Here is a 7,401-nt window from a genome sequence, read left to right on the forward strand (position 1 = left end):
ATGGGCGGTTTCTATAATCAGGTGAGGAAAAGGCTGTGGTCAAGATTCACTTTCCAGTTTCAATTTCCACTTTCACTATCAAGCAGCAATTGCTCGAAATCATGTGATTCCCGAAGCTATAAAAATATCTGAGGAGCCAAGTTTTATCCAGTGTTTCACTGAGCGGCTACCTGCAATCAAACTCGGTACAACCCAGATCAGCATCATGAGGTTAGTGATCGCAACACTTTACACAGCATGATTACATGCCTTGGCTTGTTAAATAATCGTGACAGTGATGTCCCAATATTAATGGGGAGACAGGACTTGGGGGCAGGGTGGGAGACAGCGGGTCATGACACACACTATAGTGGATGTGAGAATGACTGATGTCTACAGGGATTCCTCATCATTTTACTTCCGAGTTTCATATTTTCAGTGCCTGTTAGATGGGAGTGAAGCGGACCCATGTGGCGCGGTTTCACCGAGACTATTTAAAGAGCCAGTTCACATGCGGGCAATGGGGGAGCAGGTTTGCACTTCGCTACATTGCGTTGGAAGAGGTACACACCGAATTATGGAATGAAGGAGGACAAAGGCTGCAGCCAGGTCTAATGAGGCGCCCCTGGATTCCTTTGGAATCCTCCGAGCAGCGCTTGTTACTCCAGCCCCTCTTGTCTTCGCTGCTGCGCTTTGTTGAGAATAACCCTTATCTCCCAGTAACCACTCACAGAGTCCTGAAGAGATGCAGCACCTGACATTCCTCCAAGGATAAAGGCATCATGTAGCTGCCTGGGAACCAGCACAGACTGGCAAGATGTGCTTCCTGTGATCACAGACCAACAGGACACTCAGTCTCGAGTGGAAGCCTTTTCTATACAGGAATCTGGCTAGCTGGTCTGTTGGTGCCCTGGTGCCTCTGTGGATCCAACTGATGATCCCCTGGACCTGAAGGAATCCATCACTGGTGACAAAGCCCAATGCCCTCTATGCTTGCACTGGTTCCTTAGGGCTTCCTTTGCCAACTTCAGCTCCCGAGGTGATGCCAGCTTCCTCACATCCCTCGCAAGAGTGTCAGCACTCACTGTTCACAATTGCAACCCTGTCAGCACCAGCAATGCCAACTCTGTGTCACTGTCTGAGCAGCTGAGCAATATTCCCTTTCTTAAATATGTTGACCATTAACCCCCATGACTCCCTGATGTGTCCCAGACACTGCATGTTCCTCCCAGTTAAAAATGCTGCTGTTCAGAAGCCTCTAAATAAGCTCAAAAATGAGCTCGACAACCAGTTAATTGGAGGCTTTTCCTGCTGCCCCACCCCCCACTCCCCCAGCCTCCCTTGGAAAATCACATTGAATTCCAGAGGCACCAGACTCCAGTCACACCCCTCAAAGGAGATTCTCAATGCACACCTGCACACCGCCTCTCCCCCATGGGCAATTGAAAATCCAGCCCTTTCTCCCCATTCTATCTCCAACAGGGAACAGCCCTCCCTCCCGGTGAGAATGTATGCAGCAGTCCCAGCTAAGTTCCAGGGGGTGGCAGGGTGGGGCTATTAGTTGCACACGTCATTACTGTCCAAATGGGGTGTACGTTTTTATAAAAGTCACATTCAGGGATCTTCAAGTGAATGCTGTCTTACAATAATATGCATAATATTTGGGGGGTGTGGGCGTGAAAGGGAACTAATTTATGATAACCAACTCAATCAAATTTCATGTGAGAAGAGGAAGTGTAAGTTTCTGGGAGCTCAGACCTCTGGGAGAAATGGGGAGTGGGTTCATGTTTAGGGTATGGAATCAATGAATGTAGGATCCCAGGATCTGGAAATACCTTGAGGCAAGTCTTGGAGCTTTCTAGGATAATTAATTGGTTAGCAGGTGGGAGACAGAGAGTTGGGGTAATGGGTGTGTACTCTAATAGGCAGAAAATGATTAGCGGTACCCTCAGAGATCAGTGCTGAGGCTCAGTTTGTCATTATAATTATATATCCATAACTTGGATCAAGGAGTAGAAGGCTATGTGTTCAAGCTTGTTAACGGCACTTTGATGGATGGCACAGTAAATAGTGCAGATAGGATTAGAAAACTGCAAGGGACATTGATAGTAGGAGATAAAAGAGGAGGGATGGTAGCACTAATGGTTAAAGAATCAATTCCAGTTGTGAGAAGGGATGATATACTAAATGGCTCAACAAACGGGGCTTTATGGATTGAGCTTAGAAATAAATAAGGGGCAGTCACACTACTGGGAGTATATTACAGACCCCCAAATAGTGAAAGGGAGATAGAAGAACAAATATGTCAGCAAATTTCTGCTTGTAAGAACAAGAGGGCAATAATATTAGGAGACTTCAACTATCCTAATATCAACTGGGATTCAAACAATATAAGGGGCACTGAGGGAGAAAAATTCATGCAGTGTGTCCAGGAAAATTTTTCAACCAATTAGTGACAAACCAAACAAGAGGAGATGCAATTCTAGACCAAGTCTTGGGAAACGAAGAAGGGCACGTGGGTGAAGTGACAGTTGGCGACAATTTCGGGGACGGTGATCACAATTCAGTTAGTTTGAGCATTACCATGGAAAAGGACAGAGATAAGGCAGGAGTAAAAGCCTTGAACTGGTGGAAGGCAAATTTTGCTGAAATGAGAAGGGACTTGGCTGAGGTGCACTGGACAGCACTGCTGGAGGATAAAACAGTGGAAATCCAGTGGGAAGCACTAAAAAACGAGATCTTAATTGTACAAAGTAGACATTTCCCCTACAAAAATAAGAGTGGTGCTGCCAAATCTAGACTTCCCTGGTTGTCTAGAGGAATACAGGGGAAATGAAACAGAAAAAGAAAGCGTACGATAGGCACAAAGAACTAAGCACTGCAGACAGCCTAGATGAATATAGGAAGCAGGGACGAAGTAAAAAAGGAAATAAGGAATTCAAAGAGAGGGCATGAAAAAAGATTAGCAAGTAAAGTTAAAGATAACCCAAATATGTTTTACCAATACATTAATGCTAAAAGGTTAGCTAAGGAAAAAATGGAACCTATCAGAGATGAAGATGGAAACTTGTGTGTAGGTGCAGAGGCTGTGGGAAGGGTTTTGAATGAATATTTTGTCTCCGTGTTTACAAAGGAAAGGGAGTATGTAGATCTAGTTGTCCAGGAGGAACACTGCGAGATATTGGACGGGATAGTCATAAAGAGAGAGGAAGTACTCGAAGGGCTGAAACCCTTGAAAGTTGATAAGTCACCAGGGCCAGATGGATTGTTTCCGAGGCTGCTGAAGGAAGCCAGGGAGGAGATAGCAGATGCTCAGAGGATGATTTTCCAATCTTCACTAGATACAGGGGAGGTACCGGAGGACTGGAGAAATGCAAATGTAGTTCCAATGTTTAAAAAGGGATCAAAGGAAATGCCAAACAATTATAGGCCAGTTAGTCTTACATCGGTGGTGAGCAAATTAGTAGAATCAATCCTGAGAGATAGGATTAACTGTCATGTGGAAAGGCATGGACTAGTCAGGGATGGTCAGCATGGATTTGTTAAAGGAAGATCTTGCCTCACAAATTTGATTGAATTCTTTGAGGAAGTGACAAGAAGGGTTGATGAAGGTAGTGCAGTGGATGTTGTGTACGTGGATTTTAGCAAGGCATTTGTCAAGGTCCCACATGGCAAATTGGTCAGGAAAGTAAAAGCCCATGGGATTCAGGGTAACGGAGGAAACTGGATAAAAGGTTGGCTTTGTAACAGGAAACAAAGTGTAATGGTCGATGGATGACCTTGCGAATGGAAAGTTGTCTCAAGTGTTGTTCCACAGGGTTCAGTGTTGGGACCCTTGCTGTTTGTGTTATATATTAATGATTTGGACATGAACATGGGGGGGGCACGATTGGGAAATTTGCAGATGATACAAAGATTGGCCCAGTAATGGATAGTGTAGAGGATAGCCATTATCTCCAAAATGATATAAATGTGTTGGTGGAGTGGGCAGTAAAGTGGCAGATGGATTTTAACATAGAGGAGTGTGAGGTCATACATTTAGGGAGGTCAAACAGTTACAGGGGTTACAAAATAAATGGGAATATACTAGGAGGGGTAGATGAAGTGAGAGATCTTGGCGTATTAGTACACAGGTCCCTGAAGGCAGCAGCTCAAGTAGACAAGGTTGTAAAGAAGGCATATGGAATGCTCTCTTTCATTGGCAGAGGTATAGAATATAAAAGTAAGGATATAATGTTGGAATTGTATAAAACATTGGTGAGGCCACAACTGGAGTATTGTGTGCAGTTCTGGTCTCCACATTACAGGAAGGACATAATAGCTCTGGAGAGAGTGCAGAGGAGGTTTACAAGAATGTTGCCAGGGTTAGAAAAGAGTAGCTACGAGGAGAGATTGGATAGGTTGGGGTTATTTTCCTTAGAACAAAGGAGGCTGAGATGTGACGGGATTGAGTAGTACAAAATTATGAGGGGAATAGATAGAGTGGACAGGATAAAATTGTTTCCCTTGATGGAGAATTCTAGAACCAGGGGACATAGATTCAAGATAAGCAGCAGAAGATGCAGGGGGAACATGAGGAAGAGCTTTTTTTCGCAGAGTGTAGTGGGTGTCTGGAATTCTCTGCCCAAGTTGGTGGTGGAGGCAGAAACTTTAAACTCTTTTAAAAAGTACCTGGATCTGCACCTAAACTGCTGTAAGCTGCAGGGCTATGGGCCGGGTGCAGGAAAGTGGGATTAGAAAGGGCACCTGGGTGTCCTCGGGCTGGCATGGACAAGATGGGCCAAATGGCCTCCTTCTGTGCTGTAACTTTTCTATGGTTCTAGGTTGGATTAAGCGAGTGGCAGATGGAGTTCAGTGTGAGGAAATATGAGATTATGCGTTTTGAAGCTAAGCACCTTCAGAATATTGTCTCAATGGTGATATGTACACAGTTGCTAAATCTGGTGGACAAATAGAATAAATAATCAGAGATGTTAATGCATTATTGGCCTTTATCTCAGTGGTGCTAGTATACAAAGGATACAAGTTATGCTACAGTTGATTAAAGCTCGAGGTAATGCATATGTTCTTTATACAAAAAGTAAAGGAAATCTAGAACATTCTCTCCCAGGGAAGCCAACTGAAACTTTCAAAAGTGAGATTGATAGACATTTGTTAGGCGGGGATGTGAAGAGTTATGGAACCAAGGGGTAGTGGAGTTGAGATAAGGATCAGCCGTATTTTCATTGAATAGTGGGACATGTTCTTGTCTATGTTCCTATTAAGGGGTGATCTCAGATTTCAGCAATCACTCATGAACCAGTTGTTAATTTTTGCTGGCCTCTTGGAGCACTACTGCATTCCAATGGTTCTTCCCTCTATCTGAGGGATGTGGGGCAGGTCAGACTGCAATGGAATTGTTCCAGATCCACCTGCTCTGACCCGCACACCTACTCAGCTATTCAGGCTTTGCCACCATTGCAACACTGATATTGCAACACTAACAATGTCAGAGTGATATATGCATAAAATAGGTTTTGTTTTGTGTTTTCTTGCAGCAAGAAGGATTCCTTGAAAGCAAAACTCAGTCAGCTTCAATGTCACTTCACGTGGGCTCCACAGAAAGAAAACATTGACCTCGATGATCTGAAGCAAAGATTAGAAGATTTAATACAGACTGCTGTGAAATATCAAGCCACAGTGTACAGCCAACTCGCTTTTGTAAATTGTCTGCAAGGAAACTATGAAGAGGCCATTCAAAACCTACAGGAAGCTGAAAGATTTCTGAGGGAGAATCATGAAGATGAATTTGAAAAAAGAAGCATCATCACCTATGGAAACTATGCCTGGGTATATTATCACATGGGACAACTGACAGAGGCTCAGTCCTACCTCGACAAGCTGCAGGAGATCTGTAAACAATTTCCTGATGCCTCTCGTTATACAGCAATGATTCCTGATGTATATGGGGAGAAGGGTTGGGCACTGTTGACAACTGCTGCTCAATATTATGAAGAGGCAATGGAATGTTTTAAAAAGGCTTTGGAGGAAGGTCCGGATAACATTGAATGGAATTACGGCTATGAGATTGTTCTGTCTCGTCTGGAGGAGCTTCATTGTACCTCACAGAGTTGTGAGCCTTTTGAATCTGTGAAGCAGTGGAGACGTGTGCTGGAGCTTGATCCTGATCACTCATTCGTCATGGTGCAGTTGGCACTAAAACTGCAAAGGTTGCGTCAAAAAGATGAAGCACTCAAATTAGTTGAACAAGCATTGCATAAGTCCCCTGATCTTCTCTACGTGCTTCGTTATGCAGCAATATTTTACAGAAAGAAAGGAGATACGGAAAAAGCTGTGGAGCTGTTGAAGAAAGGATTAGAAATTAGCCCACACTCTACCTTCTTACACCATCAAATGGGTGTGTGCTACAAAACCAAACTAAATGCACTGATGAAATATCGAGGCAGTAAAGATCCTCACAATCCTGCTTTTGAACAGAAAGCTGAATTGATCAAACAATGCAGGTACCATTTTCAAAAGGCAATTGAGAACCGACCACTAACATCTGTTAAAGCCCACCTGGATTTGGCAAAAATCTATTCAATAAATGGAGAAAATCTCAAAGCAAACAAGATCTACAACCATCTACTGAAATTGGAAGGTATTCGTCCAGAAAGTAAGCAGGACATATGTTTACAGGCCGGCTTATTTGAACTCAATCACAAAGAATCTGAATCAAATGCCATCACCCATTTTCTGGAAGGAATGAAAGTCAATTATGACTCAATACATCAGAAAAGGTGTCAAGAAAACTTAGAGAAGATAGCTGCAAGACGGCGTCGCAGGAACCCAATAGACAGCAAGGCCCTTGGTGTTTTTGGGTTCCTGCACCAGCTGGATGGTGAGAGATGTGAAGCTATTAAATGCTTTGAAATGGCCTTGAAGTTTGATCCTGTCAATGAAGAATATCTAAGTGCTCTTTGTGAATTACGCCTTTCCATCGAGGACAACAATGACTTTCCCAACTAAAACTAAACACATTTTGAAAACTGCATTAACGACCCTGATCTATAAACAGGTTCAGTCGGGCACATTTTCATTTATATTCTATTGGCAACTTCATTCAAGTGAGCATTTCACTCATGTTTGCTTAATTCCTGAACAATATTCTTTTTGTAATTATTCTAAATTGCTGTGCCTCATTCAGGAGTATTAACCATGTTGGTGAACTCACCAAATCGCATTTATTTTCATATTCTTGGAGCTTTTGCTGAGTGTGAAAAGGAACAAAGTAAGATAGGATTTGGGGATTTAGAGATAATTGAACCAATTGATCAGAGCTACAATAAATCTGTATAAAGTATACAAACCTGTTTTATACAATAATAAACTTAACATGGGCCTGATTTTAACTCCAGATGGGTTTTGGGTGAGTGGTGAGGG

At 43.1% G+C, this 7,401-nt stretch overlaps 1 pseudogene; it reads left to right on the plus strand.

Moving 5' to 3' along the window:
• LOC144694664 (interferon-induced protein with tetratricopeptide repeats 5-like) lies at nucleotides 1-7,102 on the plus strand (annotated as a pseudogene).
• Nucleotides 7,103-7,401: the final 299 nt, after the last annotated feature.

This window comes from Cetorhinus maximus, chromosome 20, assembly GCF_964194155.1.
Source record: "Cetorhinus maximus chromosome 20, sCetMax3.hap1.1, whole genome shotgun sequence".
NCBI lineage: Eukaryota > Metazoa > Chordata > Chondrichthyes > Lamniformes > Cetorhinidae > Cetorhinus > Cetorhinus maximus.